Source organism: Pan paniscus, chromosome 2, assembly GCF_029289425.2.
Source record: "Pan paniscus chromosome 2, NHGRI_mPanPan1-v2.0_pri, whole genome shotgun sequence".
Taxonomy (NCBI): Eukaryota; Metazoa; Chordata; class Mammalia; order Primates; family Hominidae; genus Pan; species Pan paniscus.
Window position 1 is genome coordinate 114,165,001 of NC_085926.1, and position 25,338 is coordinate 114,190,338.

The 25,338-nt window shown below is 36.3% G+C and overlaps 1 protein-coding gene and 1 long non-coding RNA gene across 3 annotated transcripts in view; both read right to left on the reverse strand.

Annotated features, from left to right (window-relative positions):
* LSAMP (limbic system associated membrane protein) overlaps positions 1-25,338 on the reverse strand; it is a 630,015-nt gene that overhangs the window by 358,745 nt on the left and 245,932 nt on the right. The window lies entirely within an intron of this gene.
* LOC134729901 (uncharacterized) lies at positions 2,593-22,586 on the reverse strand. Its single transcript, XR_010111452.1, has 2 exons — positions 11,133-22,586; positions 2,593-2,727 (listed from the first exon to the last, which is right to left on the reverse strand). It is a non-coding gene; the product is annotated as an uncharacterized LOC134729901 (long non-coding RNA).

The following is a 25,338-nucleotide window of genomic DNA, read 5'->3' on the forward strand; positions in this document are numbered from 1 at the left end:
AAAGATATCTTGAAAGCTTTTATTATTATTATTATTATTTTTACTGACCAATGGATCTGTCAGGTATAAGAGATGATATCCCTGGAGGGGAGCTCTCTCTGTGCCATGGTGGGAGGCAGAACTATAGCTGCATTTCCTGAGAATCAAAGAACATTCATTTACATTTGAAACAAGAGAGAAAAAAAAAAACATCATTTTATTGTCAGTTTTGTTCCAATCAGTCCACCCCTTGTCATGATTGCCAAGTTGTCCTTTGATAGAAATTCATCCCAGAGATAAGACATAAAATTTTAATGAGATTATTTTGATGTTTACAACCTCTAAGAATGTCCCCTAAAAGTCTTGTGGAGAAAGGCATTTCCTTCTGCTTTTTCTCAGCATATATCTGCTTCCTAAGTTATGGAGTTCTGACACAAATTGATTGGAATACCCCTGGCTATGCAATAGGTGTTTGCTCCCATGGTGTGAGGTGACAGGGTGCAGGGCAGCCTCAGTGACCCGAACATCTTCCCCACTGATGCCAACAATTCCACCATTAGTGATTAATGCTTAGGATAAATCAAGGAGCTATTATGGATTAGATATTGGTAGGTACCAGTTTTTAATTTAATTCCCCCAAAGCACAGTACAGTTCATTATATATTTCTAAACACTAAATCTAACTCTGCTATCTTACCATTGTCCTTTTTTAAAATGAAGACTATTTTGAGAGAGACAGAGATATAAACCAGGGCTGGGCACATGCCTGTAATACCAGTACTCTGGGAGGCTGAGGCAGGAGGATCATTTGAGGCCAGAATTTTCAGATCAGCCTGGGCAACACAGCAAGACACGGTTTTCACAAAAAATTTAAAAAACAATTAACTGCATGTGATGGCACATGGCTGTAGTCCTAGCTACTTGGGAAGCTGAGGTGGGAGGATCCCTTGAGCCCAGGAGTTCCATTTACAGGGAGCTATGATCACGCCACTCCATTCCAGCCTGAGTGACACATTGAGACCCTGTCTCTCACAATAATAAATAAATAAATAGCTCTACTCTCTACTGTTGGGAGTCAGGATAAGGCATATGGGGGGGAAAAAAAGCAAGGAATACTAAAACTTAAATTGCTTTTCTCCCAAAATGGCTGTAGTGAATCTAGAAGTGGAACAGTTGTGCTTGAGGACCTGTTCCTGTTTTCTAGTTCACATCCTGACCAGAGAAAAAAATGGGAAGATAGGCTTAGGAAAGGGATGGGTACATGTGCTAAGGTATTCATCATAGGTTAAGCTTCCAGAGCCTGCTTCCCTCCCATTCACATTCTTCTTCCTTTCTTCTTCACATTATGAAGGATGTAGCAGTGAACAATACACAGCCCTGTGAGTGTGTTCAGAAGGTCCAAAGCCCAGCAATGCCAACAGAACAATCCCCATTCCTCACAGAGAAAGCCATCACTGTTTATAAGGCAGGCCTTCTAAAAATTAAGCTCATTTTATAAATTCTTCATTTTAAAGTCACACCCTCCAAAGACAACCTTATTTTCTTAAATTCATTTCATTCTTTGTAGAAACAGAAGAATTATTGAATTTTTCAGCTGGAAGTATTTTTTTAAATCTAATTGACTTTTCTCCCCCCTCATGATGTTGATTACTGACAGTGGGTCTTGTGAAAATTGAGTCATTCATTTTTGATGCCTACTATTCAGGAAACTTTTAAAACAAGTGGGCATGAGTGTGAGAAAGGCCTGTGCCTCTTGTTACAGGCTGTAAACACCAATGATGGGCACTAACAATTTCCAGCGAATTAACGAGCTTAAACCTCACCTATGATAAATCATAATCATACACCCAGCTAGCTTTCTTGATAATTATTAATCTATATATTGTGCTTGTCTGTGTACTTTGCTTTAGTGCTTAGATTTTTAAGATGCCAACATTTTTTTAAGTTCCTCTTCAATAAGGCAATGTGGTACAAGCCTCTATGTATAAGATTAGACATAACTAAATAAAATTCAATTTGGAAATTTTTTTCCAATCTGCATACAAAGCAAGAAAAAAGTAACGAAGAAGTCACAATGCCTATCAATTGCCTTGGCTTGTTTTATAAGCCAATCAGAGGAAGCCAGTATTTTTTATTTAATCTAATTGCTTATGGCATAAGATAGCAGAATATATATAATGTACTCGCTTTGTGGCTACTCTGTGAAAATTTAACAACTGAAAACATCCAGATTTTATAATTACCTTTCATATTATAAGAGGTAAAATTTGTTTTGTATAACAGGCACTGGATAAAAAAGTTATTATTATGAGATTATGTTTATAATTGGGAAAATAGACATAGTTATGGAGAGTGTTTAAGAACATGTGTTATAACAGCTAGCATACCAGCCTCTGACATTACTTGCTATACGATTGTGGTGAATTAGTTAACTTTTCTAACCCTCAGTCTGGAAAGGGGTATAATAACAACGATTTTAGGTTGGAAGGTTATATAAGACACTACATGTAGCACACCTGCTATGTGAGAAGCAGTGAAATTAGCATTCAATATATTAATAACTACTTGGATGATTTTGGCTATAAAAGAAGAGAACATCCTGACTCAAACTGATTTACACAATGAAGACTTTTATTATCTCGCATAATAAGAGGTACACAAGTTGGGCAGGCTCCAGGGTGGCGTGTCTGACCATTACTTTGCCATCTCTGTGGTTCCTGGCTCTTCTTTCTCTATGTTCGTTCAATCCTGAGGTGCAAGAAAACCGAGAAATTTTCAACAGTTTATTTTTCTCATATCTCATGGACAAGAATTGGGTTGTATGCAGGTTAATATAGTGGTAAAAACATGAAAACTGGAATAAGATGACTTGAGTTTGAATTCCAGCATTGTGCATTAGAACTATTTAACTTTGGGCTTTGCTTTATTTCTCTGTGCTTCAAATTCCTTATCTATAAATGGAGGTCATAATATTGCATTCCACATTGGATTGTTGTGATGATTACATGGGTTAATACAAATCATGTGCTTAGAACAGTAGCTGGCACATAGAAAATGTTTAACAAGCATTTGATTTTTACATTCTATACCAATTGCTGAGAAGGGGAATAGGATTACTATTATTGGTTTGGATTAATAAGACTATATTAGCTAGAGATAAGATCACATTTCATTGAATCATGCAGGAATATAGAAACCTCACAACAAAATTGAGTTATATTAAATAGAAAACCAAGTCTGATTACTACACTCAAAGTATTATCACTCTTACTACTGCTCCTATTATCTTAATACCATCATCATGTTACCTCCACAAATAACAATCAAATGACAGAACAACTGTAGGTGGCCCTACCTGATTTTTTTTGAATGTGATAATCTGAACCATGAACATATTTTTGCCAGCAAGTATTTGGGCAAATAAAAGCACAACTTCTTATCACCCATAATATCAATAAAATAGGATTTTATTTTGGCCTTGAGTCATCTCCAAATCCAAAGAATCCAGAATCTCTGGGCCCTTCTGTCCTCTGAGAAGCCATCATCCATGGGACCCTAGTAAGGTGAGGTTTTGATAAAACGAAACTATAAGAGATTGGAGTATAAGGAGCAGGTGGAGAAGAGAGGATCAACTTTTAGACAGGAGCAAAAGAGACCATTTACTTATCTCTATCTCTTTGGAGTTCAAACAGTGACCAGTTCATTGTGGCTCCTCAAAAAATGACTGATCGATAAAAGGAAGACTGAATAGGCATGCATGGATCCTTCATGGGGCGAGCATCCATTCACTCAAAAACTTTTTATTTACATACAATAAAATTACCTATTTTAGTGCACAATTTTATTGGTTTTGATGAATGCACAGTCATGTAACCACCAACACTATAAAAACAGAATAGTTTTATTGACCTTCTTCCAAAAGGTTAAATAAATAAATAAATTTATATATTTAATAAATATCAATTGAGCTTCTAGATCATGTCAGGTACTGAGTAAGTGTCTATGTACAGATTAATGATTTAAAAAATGACTGCTGGCCATGTGACAATTACAGATAATAGTTTATATGTAGTTTATATGTTCACAACCATCTATAATCTGACAGCAAAAAGGGTTAAAATTTTACCAGAGAATTGGTAAGAAGTAAAACTGGATCAATTTCATTATTTTAAGGCTTTCCTTTTTTTTTTTTTTTTTTTTTTTTTTAACTTGAAAGCTGTTAAGTTCTTTTACCGTAATTGTCAGTGTCTCTTACTTCTTCTGGGGCTGAGAATATCTATAGACGCTCAATATAAATATCTGGAATTTGTTACTGGGGCTTCCCCAACAACTAATATTTTTTGCTTTAGCTTGTGATAGAGCATAAAAAATGCAGTAGGGACAAAGGCAACTTCAAACCTAGATTTAAGAGCATTTGAAAACTCCCAAGAAAGATGGTAGCAATGTTGTTGAGAGGATATGGGATAGAAATATAAGCACCTAGTTTCTCTCAATTCTTCTCTCAAGAAGGACTGCTTTCAGAATCATGTTGTTGAGAGGATATGGGATAGAAATATAAGCACCTAATTTCTCTCAATTCTTCTCTCAAGAAGGACTGCTTTCAGAATCATTAGTGTAATGGATGTTTAGTGTCATGATTCAAGTTTTGCTTGATAACCTAAAGGTAAGGGTTGGTTCACTTATATTGGCATTGTTGAGTGAAGTGTTTCTTTCCCCTCTTCACGACAGGAAACATAACAGTTTCCACATCGACAATGGCTACTGGGAAAGAGGATGGGAAATGATAGAATGAGAGAAAATAAAGAGTCCCACCTTCTCAAATAAAACACAGAGCTGAGTAAATTGTAAATAGTGCTATCCACTAAATTCTCAAAAATCTTAAGATCGACTTATTTCAACACACATGAATGTTATGATAACTAAAAGAACAAGGTCAGTGTTCTTGCTATGGTCAAAGTCCTTTATGGTTATGGGTAACTTGCACATCCCTGCAATCTTAGCACAAAAATGGAGCTGAGTACAGAACTGTCATTCAATAAATGTTGGATGAATAAGTGACAAAAAAGGAGGCAGGTTAGCTGTCCTGGATGCAAGCATGGGCCTCTTGTAACAAAGCAGACCTCTATTTGGGTAAATCCCACTACATTTGTTTTAATTGCTTCATCCAAATGTTGGTGCAACAGAATATGATATAGACCATGGCCTTTTCAGTTTTCCAATTAAATGGCTGAACACTGACCAACTTGGGGATAACAAAGATCCATTAGAAAAACACTAATAGTAACTCTAGAATTTATAATCCAGTGGCAAATGCCCACTAATAATTCAGGAGTTAAAAAATGTGTAAATCATTTTCCGTCACCTTCTGTTACCACTTTCTTTATAGTAGGGATAGGACCGTTAAAAATGGAAAATATATGTGTGCAAACCTATACACATACTAGGTTTCTATTATGTGTATAATACTGCTTTGGCATTAAATATTTTGAAACCCCAGAAATTTGAATCAGTGGAATATAGAAGAATTACAAAGGCAAGTGCTTTAATTGAAGATAAGCGAGAGCATATTTAACATTTTATGTCCTGCCATAATAGAAGAAATAGAAGAAGAGGGGAAAACATTTTTTTTTGTTGTTGTTAACAATTGGGAAAGCAATCTCCAGTTTCTCTTGCCTTCTTCCTCTTCTTCCATCTCTCCTTGTTCTGAAGATGCATTTCACACAGTTACCATTGTTATTGGACAATCTATTTCCTACCCCTTTTGAAAAAGTATCCAGCACTTTGATTAAACAGCTTTTGGTCCTCACATTCCTATACTTTTCAACTCTGACAGTTTAATTTCCAGACTCAGAACTTTTCCAAATCAGAAAATGCCAGATTTGTGCATTGTCACAGGTAAAAATCAAAGCAGCCTCATTTATTTCCAAAGGCTGTTTAGCTGCCTTTGGACATTTTTAATATTATGACCCAAAAGATTATTTCTATAGCTTATAGCTGCAGTATGAGCTGCCACTGCAATGAGTTCTTATAAACTTCCCAAGACAACAATAACAACCAACACTGTTATGACTATTGATAATGACACCTTGCTTTTTTATGGTGCCTTTTATGTGAGCTGATCCCAAAATATTCTGCAAGCCATATTCTTGGGTATCACTTCACCCATCTTTGGGAAGCAGCCGCCATAGGGTAATAAGTAATAGCTGTTTAACACAGCACTGGCCTACCAAACACCACATTAAGACTATTATTCTCTCTTGAAATCTCAAAACAGATATTATAAAAATAGCAATCATAATAGCTATGTCTTTTATTGTGCTCATTCTTTTGGCCTACTCATGGACCAGAGGCATTTTTCAGTAAAGAAAACTGATAACTTCGCTAAAAAGCACCCAAAGAGTTAGCCTATAAAACTACTGCTCATCAAATCTAGCCATATTTTATATTTGTCCCTTCTCCTTCACTTCAACCAGAAGACTAAGCAACTTATTACCTCATAGGGGGATTTTTGTGACCGTCTTTCAGCTGACTTTCTTATCGCTGTGCTCTTCCTCTCTATATAGCTAAGTCCATCTCACAAAACAATACTCACTCAATCCAAATCATGGACAGTGACTCTCTGCTGTCTACCACATCATATACAAACTCCATCAATTTCCCTTCAAAATCACCCACCATTTAGCCTATCCACCACTCTCTTTTCCATCCTTGTCTTTGAACCTGGCTATATGTGTGACCCTTTGCTTCAGTTCATTTCCTATCACCTGTCCTTATTCTTTTGTGTCTCACTTTTGTGCACTGGCTTACGCCAACTTCTCCACTATCCACCTTCTCAAATGTCTCCTCCATCAATATGAGGACAAGTCTAAACTGTAAGAATTCTTCTTTAATAAATATATTCACCACTGGAATTGTTCTTTAACTTACATGAAGAGCCTTTACTCACAGTATATAACACTCATCCTGAGACAGCTAGGTTTATTGTTCTTTAGTTATTTTTTAGGTTAAACTATTCAAAATATTTTTTTAGACTATTCTCTGCAAGGCCAAGGGTTTGCTTGCTTTCTTCTTTTTCTTTCTTTGGGAAGTAAACTTTTTCATTTTAAAAAATTCTTAAATTGACATATAATAGTTGTACATATTTATGATAGATATAATGTATAGTGATCAGATCAATGTAATTAGCAAGTCCATTATCTCAAACATTTATTATTTCTTTGTGTTGGGAACAGTCAATATCCTCCTTCCAGCTATTTGAAACAATGGAATATATTATTGTTAACTATAGTCATCCTACAATGGTATAGAACACTATAACTTATTTGTCCTATCTAGTTGTATCCTGCTTTGATTTAACCTAAACATCCAGAGCAGTGCTGGGAAGCCAGGAAGTATAAATATCAATAAACATTGATATCAATCAATAAACATTGATTCAATGTAGGAGAGGTGTACACCCAAGGAAAGTGAAGAGGAAGCAGATCTATGGAAGCACATACCCATACCCACATTAAATCATACATATTTATATCTTATAATCTTTCCCTTTTTTTTCTTAAAAAAAGAGACTGGGTCAAAGTGAGTGTCATATGGGTATAAGTAGACATATTTGCAGGATGATTTGTGAAAAAGACATTTCTATGCTAAGAAGCAGAGCCAACGTTTCTGGTACTTTCCGTACAATGCAGAGAACACTGTGCTAATGGTTATAGTAAATCCAATGAAAACTCACACTGAAGGATATGAAAGCCTAACAACCAAAGGCAAACTTATTTTTCTGTTTATAAAATTGCATCCTTGTGCAATAACACAGAATCGTAAAAATTAAGAAGTAGAGGAGCTTTGGAGGTCACCCAATTTAACACTTTACTTGATATATACAGTCCTGACATAATATCCCTGGTAAGAATAGTCTTCTACCTTGACAGAGCTTGGCATGAGGCTCAAAAATACCTGCAATAGTTCAGTCATTATCCTCACTCATAGAGCCAGAAATGCAGAAATATAACTGGCAATTTCAGACACTTTATGGAGTACTCTATATGTGTAAAGAATTGCACCAGAAGCAGTAGAAAATGGAGGATTTCATGAATTTATAAAAAATAACCTCTGCTATCAAAAGAGGTAGGGAGGTATTAGTTTGCAAGAAAAACAGGGAAAAATAAAAGGGAAATTTTAAGTACAGTACTAGTACAGAAGTAACAATTCCATATTTAAAACTGGAACGCAAAGGACCATTGCCAAAGATTATTGCAAATGGAAGAGCAATTAGCACCATTTCATCATGTTGCCCTGCCTCAACCACTGCCATGATCTTACTTGTCAAAGTAGTGAAAGGATGAAGCAACCAACTAAAGAAGCCAATAACTAAACCACTAACTAAATAACTAACTAACTAAATAAATAACTAACTAAATAACTAAAGCCACTGTGACCCAAGACTGATTTTCCAATCAGATGTCTACGCATCTGATTTCCTTAGAATGAGATTTAAGAATTTAGATTTACAGATCCCATCACAGACTTGTTCAGGCAACCAAAGGTTCTTTGTTAGTGTCAGGAATGATGGGTATGAAAACACAAGCTCCATTAGATAATAAGGTACATAATGTTGGGAACCATACCAAATTTTTGTTTGTTTGTTTAAACTAGTTGTTGTAACTGGCATCATATCTAATATCTGGCACATGGAGAGACTCAGTAGATACTTACAGGAAAAAATAAATCCTGGGTCATTTTTTGAGGGGAAGTGGTGTGATTATCATATCAATAGGAACAGAAACCAGTAACATCTGGTCTACATAAGTGACTTTCAAATGGCATGAGCATTAAATAAAATGAGAATTAGGTGTTAAAAAGCTTCCAATAATCAAAGCGTTCTTTAAGGTTAGTATTAGGTTTCTATATCTTTCTATTTATCTTCTAACATAGTTAATTTCACTTTTTTTTGTTAAGGTTTGAAAATTGTGGTGTTGTGTTTTTTCCAAAGTAAATCTTACTTGGAACCCAAGTTACATAATTAGATAAAAGCAAAGTTGGCAAAAGTAGTAGCTTTTCTTATAAGAAACATCTTGAGAGGTTTCTAATGAATGCTAGAAGTCCTTGGAGTACAGTTTAAAAACCACTGCCCTGAGATTCAGTAAGTTCAGTAAGCATTACATACCTAAGGTGCAGTGCTTGTGTGCTTCTGTTAGGGCTTTATATAACACTGATTATAGGAAGGAACAATAATTTCCAAGGCTGACATCTCCGAATTGTAGTATGTCTCAGAGATTTAAGATAAGGAATGCTTGGATCCTACATTTTATAAGTGACACAGGAAACTAGTCAAAATCAAACAAGAGACATCTTGCCATGGTGGAAGTTAATAGGAATCTGTGTAATACAGAGCACATGAATACTCTACATAAGAAATCTCCCACAAGGCAAGCAGGATATAGGCTTCTTGAGATTCAATAAATGCAAAATAGGTTGGTAAGTTTTCACAATGTAGCCACAGATGTGATATGTGCATTTTACAATGTGAAATGCCACATGTGAATAAACCAAAAGAGAGTGAAAATTTAAAAACTAAACTAAAATAAAATAACAAAATAATACAATAAAAATAATTCTTTTAAAATTATCCAAGGATGAGAAGTATAATCAACCTTGTGGAAAGTTTTAAAAATTAGTTTCATGAGAAAAAAAGTGAGGGGAGCTGGTATTTTTATCAGATTTCTCTTGTGGCCTAGATGAGATTGCCGTCAAACTCAGGAAAAGTAGTCACCCCTTCATTTAGCATTTATTGAGCACCTACTGTAGGGAATCACATCCTAGTTATTATGGGGATGAAGCAGTTAAAAAAAAGTCCCTGACTTGTAGAAGCTCACAGTCTAAATGGAGAGAATTATGCTTCTATAAAACAGCTGCTAGGATATATGGCAGATTGTGCTAAATTCTATCAGAGATACTGGAGTTAAATCAATGGGCAGTCTTGAAAATTGAAAAGAGGAGCTTAGAGCTTAAATGATGAAATGAGAAAACACTGAAAGCAGGGTTAGTAGGTAATAATACCTGTCTTTGAGGGCTATTGCTCTGATAGTCTTGTGTACGTGTGTGTGTGTGTGTGTGTGTATGTACATGTGTGCTTGCACATGAATGCATATGCATGCAAAAGGGAAGATACTTAATTTTTATTTATTTAGACAGGGTTTCGCTCTGTCACCCAGGCTGGAGTGTAATGGCACAATCTCAGCTTACTGCAACCTCTGCTTCCCAGTTTCAAGCGTTCTCCTGCCTCAGCCTCCCGAGAACCCGGGACTACAGGCACACGCCACCATGCTGGGCTAATTTTTTATATTTTTAGTAGAGATGGGGTTTTACCACGTTGGCCAGGCTGGTCTCGAACTCCTGACCTCAAGTGATCTGCCCACCTCATCCTCTCAAAGTGCTGGGATTACAGGCGTGAGCCACCACGCCCGGCCAAAAGAGAGGAGATTTAAAGCAAGTACATCAGTTAGGAGGCAATGATAAATCTAAGCCTTAGTACCTAAACCAGCAACATACAGAGAGAGTAGAAGGCACAGTATGAAATAGAGGAAATATACTATGAATGCTAAGAAGGACTAGGATGGTTTAAGATATGTAGGTAACAGATAATCTGCACCTCTTTAAAAAAAGGCTACCAAACAAAGAAACACATTCTTGTCACTTGGGAGCCCAAGATAAACCAAATCTATTTCTCATCTGGCTCTCTATCCCACCCTTCAAAATAGATAATAAAAATAAATAAATTTTAAAATTAAATAAAAGGAATTCAGCAGTCATTTTAGACAAAACTGGAAGTTCTATCTTGATAAAACTCCCTACCTGAAGTTCCTTTAGTGCTATATGATCTCACTGTCTTTTCTTTCCTCTTTCCTGCTCCTGTAGCAGTCTCAGTCTTTGGGATTTTATCAAATTGGGTTTTAATCACTTTACATTTCATGTGAAGATATTGTATCTCACTGCCTCTGCAACGGTCTCAGCTACCCAACTTTTACTACCTAAAAAAAAAAATGCCTCTTAACAGCAGTGGCCTCCTCCTCCTTCCTGCAGGATAATCCCTATGATTGTGATGCAGTTTAAATTTCTCAAGAATATAATCAAACAGGGTGAAAACAAGGACTTACACACTAAGGCTTCTTTCTGTCTGCTTATGCTGCTTCCTGCTGTACTTCAGTCCCCACAAAACCCGAAAACCTTTGTAGACATCTGGAAACAGTTTCATCTGTGGTCACTTCCTCAAATAATTTCCCTGCTTAGAAAATAAACACACTAGTAAGATCACAGGACCGCATAATTTCTGTACTCAAGCACTCCCCATTGGAGAATACCATCTATGCTTGATGGCTGCACATCAGAGGATGAATTTGGGTAGAGGGAAGTGGTTAGAGAGGGAATAATTGATTAGGTGAGTGTATCAGTCCCTTCTCACACTGCTATAAACAAATACACGAAACTGGGTAATTTATAAAGAAAAGAGGTTTACTTGGCTCACAGTTCTACAGACTGTACAGGGAGCATAGCTGGGGAGGCCTCAGGAAACTTTCAATCATGCTGAAAGGGGAAGCAGGCATGTCTTACATGGCCGGAGCAGGAGGAAGAGAGTGAAGGGGGAGGTGATACACACCTTTAAACAACCAGATCTCATGAGAGCTCATTCACTGTCATGAGAACAGCAAGGGGAAAATCTGGCCCCATGATTGAATCAGCTCCCACCAGGCCCCTCTTCCAACACTGAGGATTACATTTTGACATGAAATTTGGGCAAGGACAAAAATCCAAACCATATCAGTGAGTATGTTAACAGTCCCCAAGAATATTAATGTCAGAAAATGTATCTAATTAATTGCTGCTAGAAAGAAATACTTTTGACCTCCTAGTCTTTTTAGTAGTTTTTGTTGTTGTTGTTAAATGGAATGTTTGTGCTTGGCCAAAGAAGTAGTATTTGTTCTAAGTACTTATAACGTATTTATAATAGCATTATGACAAACAGCTTGGACTCAGATCTGGAGATGTTTGCTCATTTTCGTTCAATCATTTTTTCAAATTACAAATGTTTTTGAGATTATACTCATATACATAGTCTCCAGAATGGCAGAGGTAATATGTACAATGAATATATGTCAGTTGCTATGCTTTGTCTTGGGGGTATATCCGTGCATTACATGAATACAGTCTCTGCTCTCATGGAACTTAGAGTTCAACTGAGGCAATGGACATTATTCAAATAACTGCCCAAATGAACATATAATTATAACTATAAAGGAAAGACACACAAAATACAAGATGCAATGAGAGTTCATTACCTGAATGTGGAGATAGGAAGATTTGGATTTTTTTATCCCAGATGTTTGTTTTTTTTTTAATCATTTTTCTGTTAAAAGCTAGAGCATTATAAATGATATTAAACTAGTTAAATACCTGTTACGGTGAGGAAAAGAGCTGTTCCATAGGGAAGATTTCTGGGAGAGTGAAGAACACAGGTGGTGTGATTTGAAACGACTATTGGCTAATAGAAAAAGGTCACACAATTCTTCTTATGACGTAATAAATTGCTCATTTTCAAGGTTGAGGAAGTAGAGGAATAAGAGAAAATGTGAAATATGCCTGTATTTGATGACCAATAGTTTTATAGGCTAATTATTTTGTTACATACAAAAGTTATGCTTTCTTTACTGAATTATATCTCTAGTTTATAAGTAGGGCAAAGCAACCAGCATAATACAAAATATAGCCATTATGATGGCTATTACTACAAAATTTCTCTAAAGTTTTGAAGAGATAATAATAACCTCAATGTAATGTTTTGCGGGCCAGTGCTGTGTTAAACAGCTATCACTTTTTACCACAAAGATGGTTGTATCCTTAACATGGGTTAGGTGATTCCATGAATATGATTTGTAGAATATTGAGAGAGCTGCTGAAATAACAGCAGCTTATGAGTGCTGCTGAAAGTTGGCCAAGAACAGTCCAAGATAATTTTCATAGTGTTTTGTACTCCAAGTGACTCTTTTAACCATTAGTTTTGCCCTGTATGTAGGAATTGTGCTTGGCCAAAGAAGTAGTATTTGTTTTAAGTACATATAACATCCTTATAATAGCATTATAACAAACATCTTGGAGTCAGATCTGGAGATGTTTGCTCATTTGGTCAATCATTTTTTCAAATGACAAATTTGAAAAATTCATACTTCATCCAGGTATAACTTAGTTGTAAAAATCACAACACTGCCAAACAATTCAAACACCTTTAGTTGAGTCATTACGTTTAAGCTTCTTTGATCCTTCCTTCTCTAGACTTACGCTAACATAGTAACAAAGGGCAGATTTACAGTCCAAACTGAAAAGTCATAATTCAACACATAATTCCTCAGTTGTCAACCCCAAGTACAAGATTGATGATGAAGTTTTGAACTGACACAATTATTTTAAAAATACTTACTTCCAAATCTACACAGGAAGTTTATGTCTATAATGACTTAGGACATCCAAAATGAACTGTTTCCTAAGGAGGCACATCATTCACAGTATCAGAAACCCTTGCAAGTGTTGCATGATGATGACATCAATATAACTTACGCAAAGTAAAAGCGTTAAAACATTCCTAAATACTTAGCCTTTATATGTCCCCTTATTTTCACAAAGCACTTTCAGACAAATTATTGTTATTATTCATCACAGTATCCTAAGATAGACAGCCATTATCGTTCAGATACCACACTCCCATCTTCATTGCCACTGTGACCCAAGACTGATTTTCCAATCAGATGTCTACGCATCTGATTTCCTTAGAATGAGATTTAAGAATTTAGATTTACAGATCCCATCACAGACTTGTTCAATGAAAATCTCTTTCGTGGGAATCAAGAATCTATATTTTGATAAAGATCACCCAGGTAACTGTGTTTCAGTCTATCCAATGATTGCATTTAGGAACCATTATTGTAGAACAGTCATGGAAGAAAACTTAAAGACAAAAAGACACAAGTTTTATTTAAAATGAATAGAACATGTTGTGTTTCAGTGTCAATGGGAATTGCTAGCCTGATCTGTGCAGATAGTCTCCAAATGTGTTATGTTTGAAAAGTTCTTTTAAATTAAAAGGACTAGAAATCATTCTCCCATGGAAATAACTTGGTAGGTACTGGTAGATTCCAAGAACATTCATGACACCTCTGTAGCAAATGATGCAGCCAAATAATAATGCTATGAAGAACTATTTCAGTTATTCCTAAGGTTCTTTTCAGAAAATACATTTTCTACAGGAAAGTAGATACCATACTTTAGAAATTAGTTACCTCATTTATTTCTTTATAGAAAGATTGGATTTTTAAATTAAATATATATTGAACACATATATATATATATAGAAATATATACACAAGATGGTGAACAAAATAGAAATAGTCTAGCATTCATGAAACTTAGAGCCTAATCTAGAAGCCTGCCAATTAAAACAAGCAATTAGAGCATCATGAGTGCTATGACAAGATGCTATGGAGATGCCCAAAGATGGGACTCAATTTTTTCAGGGTAGGTGTTTACATGTGGGTGAAGAAGGGGTAGATGAAAGGTTAAAGAAGATAAGAAGACTGTCTAGAGAAAATCTTTCCTAATATTTCTAAACAGAATGGAGAAAAGGCAATAAAGAATCACCTGTTTTTTTGATATTGTTGTTGCTTGCTTGTTTTTTTTGGTAGAGATGTCTGATTCCCATAACAGACCTACAGAATCTGAATTTTAGGAGAGAGTTGATCCTGGTAATGTATATTTTTGTACATTCTCATAATAGATATATCTCTTGAGTTTTTATTTTATAGTAACCATTGTGCTATATATTGGTAATACACAGATAAAAGCCCAAATTTTACCATCACAATGACTATTGTAGATTTGCTGAGAGATATCTGTAAACAAAGAACATGGGGTGGAGTTGAAGCTTAGGTCTAATTGCTGGTCTCTGTTTACACCTGCATAACATGTAATAAATATTCCTTTGATCAGTATCTCCTTTGAGTTTTCAAATTTGGCCTTATTGATAGATTTTGACTTTAGGCATATGCAGGCTATTAGTTTTAATATACATCGAAGCAGAGAATTATCCATATGTGACCTCTAGAGACAGAATGATTGAAGTGATGGGGATAAAACTAAACTGATAGATGATCTCCTTTTTAAGGAAACACCCTAGATTTAAAACTGAGGAAACAAGACACGGTTGCATCCCACACCTCCAGCATGGCTATGCACACTTTTGTAAGTACCAGAGAAATTCAATTAAATTCATCATGATTGCATGCTTATTGCATGGAAGGCACAGCATAAAGTGTTGAAAGATATGTACAAGTAAGACAATGACCTTGAAGAGGTTTTTAACTTGTGGGAATAGAGGTTAGTGTATCAGGTAAGAAATAAACACATACACAGGTATTAGGGCAGTGTTATGGGTTAGTTAGAGCATATGGGCCCTTGAAGTAGATAGAAATGGGTATGTACATCAGTCTCAACTTTTGGGTTGGGTTATTTTGAACAAGTTACTTTAAATTTTAGAGCATAAGTTTCCTTATTTCTAAAATGATGATAATGGTAGTATTTACCTAATAAGATAGGGTTTCTGGCATACTGTTATTCAAATAAATGACAGTTGCCCATTTAGTATTAATATAGGGGTCATCTTTATATTTTAGTGAATAGTCACCATTTCTGATTAGAACACCTATAAAGGTTTCTAAGAGGCAAAGATTACATTTAAAAGCATCCCTGATAATAAAAATAGCAAGAAGAAAAATAAAGTGATATCAAAATTAGGACACATTTTGAGGAAGAACCAGTAGGACACATCAGAGTAGAGAGAAAAATAGGCAAATGAGCAGAGGAAAAGTTGTAGATACTGGGTTGATTGATTCCTAATGATGGTGGACATTAAATATCATGTGAATGGATACGGGAGCAATTCTATAAGCAATAAGGCTTTTGAACAGGAGGAAAAAACATCATATGTGCTGTACGATGTCAACTTTAGTACAGATACGAAAGTTGAACTCAAGAGAACAGAAAGTAGAATCTGGGAGACTCATTAAAAGACTAGGTCACATGAAGGATTAGAAAGCTCTGAAATCATTTTTATCATCATCATATCTTCATCATCAGCTTCCTTATCATCATCGTTATAGCTAAATGTATCAAACTTTGCATGTATCAACTAATTTAAATTTACCACAACCCCATGATGGATTTTACTACCATTATTTCCAGTTTACAGATGAGAAAGGAGAGGCACACAGAGGTTAAGTAACTTGATAGCTCTTACTAAGTGGAAAGACAAGGGTATAAATCCTGGCAGTTGACTCTACTATCTTTATTCTTAGTCATTATATTACACTGAATCTTGGAGGTAAGTACAGAAGTTCACTGTCATTTCAAGACGGAATCTATATGACCAGGTAACCGAGTGAGGTATAGAAATGAGGAAGAATAAGGGAGTCAAAAATAACTCAGACATTTTGACCTGGGGTAACTGGGATTTGGGGGTATCTTTAAAAATATAAAATTTGGTGCAATAGAGTTTAATTTTTAGCAGGAGGGTTTGAAGATTGTGTTGCAGGTACCTGCAGGCACACTTGAGCTTCAGATACAATTGCTTGCTAACAGACTCAGTTAACTGATTGAAAGACATTTTTAGTATGATATATATTTTTAGTGCCTTTTATGGGATCCTACTATATTTAGGGGCCTTCTAGAATTCTGCTTGCTTGGTGCTGAATCTTGCTGGTTGATTTTTCCTAGCTCCTTTTCTTTGCTTTTCTCTTTCTCAAAGATTTTATTTTTCTCTTTCCAACAACAGATTCTTTGACTTCACTGGATATTCACAGTTTTGTTTTCCTTTCACCATTCCATGATCTGTTTGGTTCTCAGAATACATATATATTGAATTTCTAATGAAGTCTTCTAAATGTTTCCAGATTTCTTGTGGTTTAACTTTGCAGATTTTTTCTTTTTTTTTTTTCAGTTCTCACATTTTGGCACAGTTTCCTTTCCTGGAGATTAATAGCTGGGTGATAGATTTCTTCATTTTTCCCTTCTCCCTCCAGAATTTTGTGATTTTATTTTTTACACACTTACATATACCTCCAGCATCAGTTTTTGTTTAAATATAAGGATCATCTCCAGACATATTCTTTTCATTTGAGTTCTAAACACCTACTGTAGAATGTAGTTAGTTACTTACCTCATCTGAAAATCTTATCATGTCTTTTTTCCGCAATGTGGGTATTTATACACTTCATATGTGGCCAGCTCTTAACCCTGAATATTGATACTTGCTCTTCTTTTACAGATGCTCTGGGTTGCTTCATATTTTAAGATCAGGCTCACTGTTTTGAAGAGACAGGTTAGAGTGTATCCCTATGACCTCATTTTATTATTTGTATTCTTCCACACACACAGGGATTCTATCATACCGTGTTTTCTTTATACTATAAGGTTTTTACTCTGTTTTCATTTATACTCTCCTTCATGTACAAGATGTCCCTTATGTATCTTCCTCATAGATTTTGCAGGCTACACTCATTATACTCTATTGGTTACCTTTTCTCCTTCAAGCCACCTAGTATTAAATACAGTTATCTTAACATATTCAACAGATGTTGAATATAGTGCAGTGCTTTGAAACATTCTAATTGTCATTCTTTAACAGTAAATTAATGTTCAGGCTTTTTAAATTCACTGTAGTGGCATGAAAGCTTTCCAGGAGAAAATTATTTATCTAGCTGTTTCCTGCTCCACACCCAGTGCTATTACTTACTGCTGAAAATGGAGGAGTTGGGGTAAAAGGTGGGAAGGAGGAAAAAGAAGCAAAAAAAAAAAAAAAAAAAAAAAGACCTCTTTAGTTTCTCCTTTAAAGAAAAGTAATGATTTTCTCCTGGAAGGAAATCAAAGGCTGCATGAAATGTCTACCCCTTTAAAAAAATGTAAGCTGATTTTTTTAATGCTAGGTACTTTTATCTTTGTAGCTTAAAGGCAAAGAATGAATGAAATGTGGAAAATGAAGGACATGTGACAGCATCAAAGAAGTGAAGCAAAGCTGGAGATTGTGTGTCTGGCTATGTCAGGCCAGGGTGGCCCTTTTTAGGCAGACCATTAAGGCAATCTGGCTGCCAGATGAAGTCTTTATGAAAGGGCAGAAAAGATGTATAAAGTCTTTTTGATGTTTTAAAGGAAACTCTTCTTTATACCTACCCCTCCCTCTTTTCCTCCATCATCTTGTCCCGACCAATGCCATCTCCTCTTGCAAGGCAAACCACAACCATCTGTAGAAGTGTTTTATGTTTTAGAGCATTTGGATCTTGGCTTGATCTCTATCTTGAGTGATACCGGGTACATTTTTAGTTTCTGCTGGGAGAAAATGGTGAATTCCTGTGTAGAATTGGTAGAAGCCTCTAGGACATTTTGAGAAGCAGTGGTTAATCAGAGTAGAATTAATCAAGTTCTATTTACCTAATCAAGATAAGGATAATTTCTTGAATAGACTTAATTACATCACACTGGCACCATTAGGACATCCTGACAAATTCCCTCATGTTATAAAGAGAAAACCAAGCTTCAAGGACTCACAATTAATCCAATAAAATTATAGGACTGCAATCCATTTCTCCACACTCTTGCTTCTCACACAATATAATCTTTCTCTTTACTTGCAGAAGACCTAAATTAACATTTCTACTTGTGCCTTCTCTTCCTCGGTATTTTACTTTTACTCCTTCCCTCTGTCCTAGAAAATCATTTGACCAGCAGGGCTTGCATCAACTGGATATTATACTTGAATCAGTATATTCAAATCTGTGGCTTTGAACATAGCTGGGTCAGCATAGAAGAAAGGCCTTGCTATGCATAAGACTATTTCTAATGGTGGTAGGTTGAAGGAGGGGCATCCAGGTGGTGGGAGGGGTGGTGATGTGTGTATGTAATAATGATCATATTCACTGAGACAATAAAAAACACAACAAAGAATGTATTATGCTCTTATCCTGATGTCTCTGATCTTCATAGTTCTTCTAAATTAAATGTTTTCAACCCCTTTATCCTTCAGCTCTATGTCAGCTTCTTGGCCTATTTTGCACGCTTTTCATATTGCACATGGTGCACAGGTGGTGTAGGTGGTGCCACATTAGTTTAGCGGAATATCCTAGTGATGTGTAATGAAAAAGTGGACTGGCTTAAGGGGAAACCAAAGATACCATAAATTTAAGCTCTAACTGTCAATATCCATGTGGGTATCTTTGAGCAAATTACAGATGGTAAACCTAGCCCAGAAAGATGATGAAAAATGAAGATGGTATTAGATTTCCTGAATTTTAAACTGCTTTTCAATACTAGCTATCTCAAAGAACCAGAGAAAAAGAAAAGAAAAAAAATGCAGCCTTTTATTCCTTGTTTGCCTGGTTTCTACTTTCCACTCTTCTTTCTCAATTACAGTGATCTTTCTATTACCTCAAAATGTCAGCAGCGCATTTTTTCAAAGCATCAAGAACCCAGCAAACATGAAAGTTTTATATTCTTCCTATTCCTTTTCCACTTGACAGAAACTTCTTCCTTCATAGATATTACACAGTAAGGTACTGAGTTATGAAACTTCCCTTTGACTCACACAGCATCTTTCTTTTCCCAGCACATAGCTTCTTTACAATACCCACACCAAAGGTATATCACATTCTGATTTATTTTATATAGTTACAGAAGGGATAATCTTCCCTTTGTACACATTTTTTTCACTTTTATTTTATGTTCAGGGGTACATGTGCAGGTTTGTTACATAGGCAAACTTGTGTCATGGGGTTTGTTGTACAGATTATTTCATCACCCAGGTATTAAGCCTAGTACCCATTAGTTATTTTTCCTGATCCCCTCTCTCCTCCCACCCTCCATCCTCCAATAGGCCCCAGGATGTTTTGTTCCCCTCTGTGTGTCCGTGTGTTTTCATCATTTAGCTCCCATTTATTAGTGAGAACATGCAGTATTTTGTACACGTTTTTCTATGCAAATCATTCCAACACATAAAAACAACAGGCCCTTTCAAAGTTCATTGGTGCTCCTTACTGGTGTCAAATATCATATCTATATGACCTTAAATGCCCTCCCCATCCAGACCACTTGTTAGTGGGAGTTCTTTACCTCACTTAGTGATTGTGCTATGTATAAGGAAAAGCAGATGTACAAAAGCCATGGCCTCTAAAGGGCCTCCTGTCAGACCCATGCTTTTCCAGGGAGACCCCCCAGGAACAGTTAACTTTGAGATCATATGCAGCTCTATTGATTAAAGGTCTAATTTGATACCCTACAACATATTTATGAATGCCTGGTATCTGCATGTTTCCTGACAGAAGCCCCTTGGGAGCCATTAATCTGTGAAGCCTCAGGGCTTCTTTCTTGGCCTAAAATCCCAGGGACTTTGCTGCTTTTCATTGGCAGCTGCCAAAACTGACTCCATCTTCTTGACTTTCTAGTCTCCCTTTGGCCTGTTTGTGGGGTAAAATGCAGTCTGTTTATTTGCTCTCAAGTTCTTGCTGGCCCTGCTAGATTCACACAAGCTTCTTTTATTGTAACCTAATGATATATTATGAATCACTCCTGGGAAACAGGGGATAAGAATAACAAAACAAAGTGATGGGTTTATTTGCTCAGTTAACGTGTATTTCTTGAGCTTCTACTATATTGCGGGAATGGGGGAATTCAAAAGTAATTAAGAAATGATGTCTTTCTCTAAGAGGCTCCCAGTCTAACACAAAGCTCACATATACTCAGCAGAAACTACGATAGAAAGATGAATGAGGAATGGGAAAAGCACAGTGAGATTGACCATTGATTAAAAATCTTCCAGAACTGTTAAAAGTCTTTGCAGTCTTCATCTCATCAGTATTGATCAGTCATGCATTTTATTCATTAATACAGCAATTACTTCTGAGCAACTACTACAAGTCAACTTTATTCTAGGTGCTGGAAACACGATAATAAAGACCAACTAATTCATAAGCTTCTATTCTAGTGAGGGAATAATAAACAGATAATAAACAAGTAAACATATAGTTTCAGTTCATGATAAGTACTATGAACAAAAAGTGGATAAAGATTAATATATGGTCAGTGAAGGCCACTCTGAGGAGGGGACATTTCAGTGGAAGCCTAAATGAAGTAAGGCAGAGAGACCTAAGTGGTGGTCTAGATAAATAATTTTCCTGGTATAAGGAAGTGCAATAGAAATATTTTTGAGAAGAGAGTGGTGTTGGCATTTTTGCAGATCACAAAGAAACCCTGCATAGATACAGCAGAGCCTCTCAACTGGCTGTAGTGGGAATATTTACACCAAGGAAATTGGCAAGTGCTACGAATCAAGGCTTCCTCTGGGTCTGGATGACATTCAGAAAATACTGTGTCTGGGCAATGCCACACATCTAGAGAAAAAGCCCATTTATTTCTCAGACCTCGAAAAGCAAAACCACCACAGTTCTAGGGAAGGCCTTCAACAGAGATGGACAATCCCAGAAACTCAGCCCTGTGAACACATTGCCTGAAAACTTCCAAAGCTGCTTGGATTCAGGGTAGAAGAAACGATTAGAGAAGGTCCTACAATGCATTTTGGTGTAAGTTTTTAAGTGGCCTATATCATTACAAAAGGAGTCATGATCCCCCTTTTTAATAATTGCAGAACCCCAATTTTCCTTTTGTACTTTTTGTCATGGGGTGAGATCAGATTCATCACATGTAAATGACAAGTAAAAGAGACATTGGCCTGTACAAGAGAGGGAACACAAATAAGTTGTACAGAAAGATGAAACAATCATTTTGTAGTTTAAAAATACTGAGCAAATTTCCTGTTTTTAACAAGCATGAGAGATTCAAAAACCAGACACCTAGACTTAGTGATTCCACAATGCATATATACATCAAAACATCATGTTGTATATGGTAAATATGTATAATTTTATCTTTCAATGTAAAAAATTAAATAAGTTTTTTAAATAACAGAACCAAAAACCAGACACCACTATGAGCCTCAGGTCCAGTAGTAGACACACACACACACACACACACACACACACACGCGCGTTAAGAAATCTCCACAGCTAAAATCTTTTTAAGTCTGCTGGATGATCTCCCCACCTCCCTTCCAAATTCCTGGATGGTGCACTTGTCACGCAAGAAACTGAAACAATTATATGTGATATGTAATTAAGCATCTATACTTCCAGTGAGTGATAGATTTACCTTCCTTTCCCCCCTTTTTATTAGACACAGCCCAGAGATAAAACCTTCAAGTTATGAGTAATTATACCCTGCTGAGAAAAGTGATAGAGTGCTACACTCAGAAGGACTTATCAAGCCCTGAAAATGTGGAGTCAACACTTAAGACTTTTTTTTTTATTATTATTTTCCCCAACACTAACAGTTTCCCAGCTTGTTCCCAGAGGGAGATAAACAAACAGTGTGTATCTGCATTTTAATGGGAATAAACAGGACTGGCCTATTCACTTTTTTACAACACTGGCTTCATATTTCCAAACCAGTGGGATACAGTAAAAAGTGTATGCATCATAGACAGTGGAAAGCTACAAGGAAGGTAATATTTTCTATTATTATATATGTAATTTTGGAATAAATGGGATCATAACATTTTGTTAACAAGCCTTCTTAGCCACCTAGAATCCTCTTTCAGTTGGTGCTAGACAATGGAGAATTACCCTTAGATGCCTTCTGAGGCCTTGGTAAGTCAGATGCCCTCCCATCTTGGGTATCTTTGGTGGAGAAAAACACAAGAACAAAGAACCACTGGTCTTCCTAGAGTTCACGTCTATTCCAGCTTCAATATGTGCTACTCTGAAACCTTATTTAAGGGTGGAACAAAATAGTTGAATTTGTGAGGCAGTGTCAAATTTAGTTTTCTAAGACTCATGGTTTTATGCCAGGCTCAGTGGATACTTAAAACATTGGTTGTCACACTGTAGTTTGTGTAAAAATTAGCTGTATTGCTACTAAAAGTACAAAAAATTAGCCCGGCGTGGTGACTCGTGCCTGTAGTCCCAGCTACTCGGGAGACTGAGGCAGGAGAATGGCCTGAACCCAGGAGGCGGAGCTTGCAGTGAGCCAAGATTGCGCCACTGCACTTCAGCCTGGGCAACAGTGCGAGACTCTGTCTCAAAACAAACAAACAAACAAACAAACAAAAGAATGCAAATGTATATCCTCCATACACAGAAACTGTTTTGATTGGCTTGGGGTGAGGGTCAGGAATCTGCATTTTAATAAGGACGCAACATAAGAGATACTGATGAAGTGGTCCAAGGGGCACACATTGAGACATCACCCTAAGGGATCTACAGGTGGGTTTTAGGAAGCCCGTGAATGCCAGATACTGAATGATATTGTGTGAGTTTTTAGTACTGCACATTTTTGAGGGGATTCCCAAATGACTCTGCAGCCCAGGAAGGTTAAGAACCTTCCAGGGCATGAGACAGTTTATGGCTGAGGATTCCAGTCAACTTTTGGATCCCAGCCAGCTTCACTGAATCCCAGGACAATTCAGCAGCTTGGTTTAGGAAATGGAAGTAATTTCCTTGGCCCGTCTAGTTTCCGGGTTTAGCTCTTCTGTCTTGAATCAAGTTTTTGTGCCATTCCATTTTCTCAACATTCCTGCATGGTATTCCTGCAATTAGCCAATGACTTATTTCAGGAACCTAATGGGGCTTCTAAAGCAAGATTTTCTAAATTATAATAGTTTTTTTGATTAGTGAATAATAAATGTTAAAAATGTACAAATCACATCTCTGAATTCTTTTCATCCATATCCAAGCATCAGATTTAACTCTTTCATCACTTAGATAAACATGACTAACTTGAAGTATGATCTCCAGTAAATTACTTAGTAACCACAGGCCTTAGCTTCTCCATCTGCATACTAGGAACACAAATATCTGTCTGAATTTCTGAATTACTGAGGGAAAAAAAAGAGATAACAAACATAACCTAACCTAATAATCATTTAAAATATTCTATTACAGCAATGTATTATTCTTGTAACTAAAACATTTGTGTGACTTCTGTGGCTTCATGATTTTTAAATTCATGGGAACAGATGTCATTGTATTGGATATTAATACAACAATTCATGAGCCAAACAAGGGCTTAGACAAGAGCTTTCTGATTGTTCCGATCAGTGAGAGGTAGCTTGAGAAGCACCTCTTGCTGCAGTGATGATGCAGGAGTAAACATAAGAATTGGAAGGAAATGGAACAAGAGCAGATGTATGAGGAAATGCCAGACACCAGTTCTAAATCCTAGAGCTCCATCTACTTCTTATTCTTTAATCACTTGCTTCCCTGCCCAGCCATCCTCACCAATATTGGCATTCCATTACTCTCTCAGTTTCTCTATCTTCTTTAATAAACCTTTGTCTCTTTCATTTTTCTTCTCTCTGCCTGAGTCTTTGCCTCTTTCAGTCTCACTCATTTTCCCTGTATCTCCCAGTACACTGGTGGGAATGAGATTAGAGAGAATAAGTTGGAAGATGTGAAGGCATATGAAAACATTATTAATAAGTGACACCTGGAAAGATGGAAAATTAAAGAAAAGTATTAGGTGATGAGTCAGCAAAGATAGAAAAATGGTCAAGTTTCTGCCCTACTCCAAATCATTTCTGTTACAACCTTGTCAATGGTTAGTGCTGTGCTACTCCATGTTTCCAGTGGTTTTTCTTTTGAAGCAATTAGGTTATTGGAATAGATGATATCTAAGGACCTTTTCAGCTCTGAAAGCCTGGCTAATGATTAGGGAGCTATTCATGACAAAGACTAAATTTCCACTCTAATTTCCTCTACCTGGTAAATGTAATTGGATTACATTGGTACCAGAGGTGCTTCAACCACCACTTAATTAGACAATTTTATAGTGCTTTGCCAACAACTGCACTGTAATAGAACAACTCCACGGTAGATGAATAGTTTCCTGTACAATTACAGATGAGGATGAGGGCGATGTTATTATTCTTTACTTTTCTAATGCTTTATTATTTATAAAGCACATTCATATACATAAACTTACTATGTCCTCCCTAAAATCATGAGTTAAAGGTTTTACAAATTTACATTTTATAAATGAGACTGCTATGCTTGCAATTATTTGATTTGTTCAAGGTTAAACAGGGACAGTAAGGCGTCTTTTATCATACAAAAAGGTAAATCAATGCCTGATTGTCCAACTTCTCCTCTGGTGTTAGGGAAACTGGAGGACTTGAGCTCATTCAGGCAGGATCTTCTTCAAAGTTCCCATCTATGGAGTTATTTG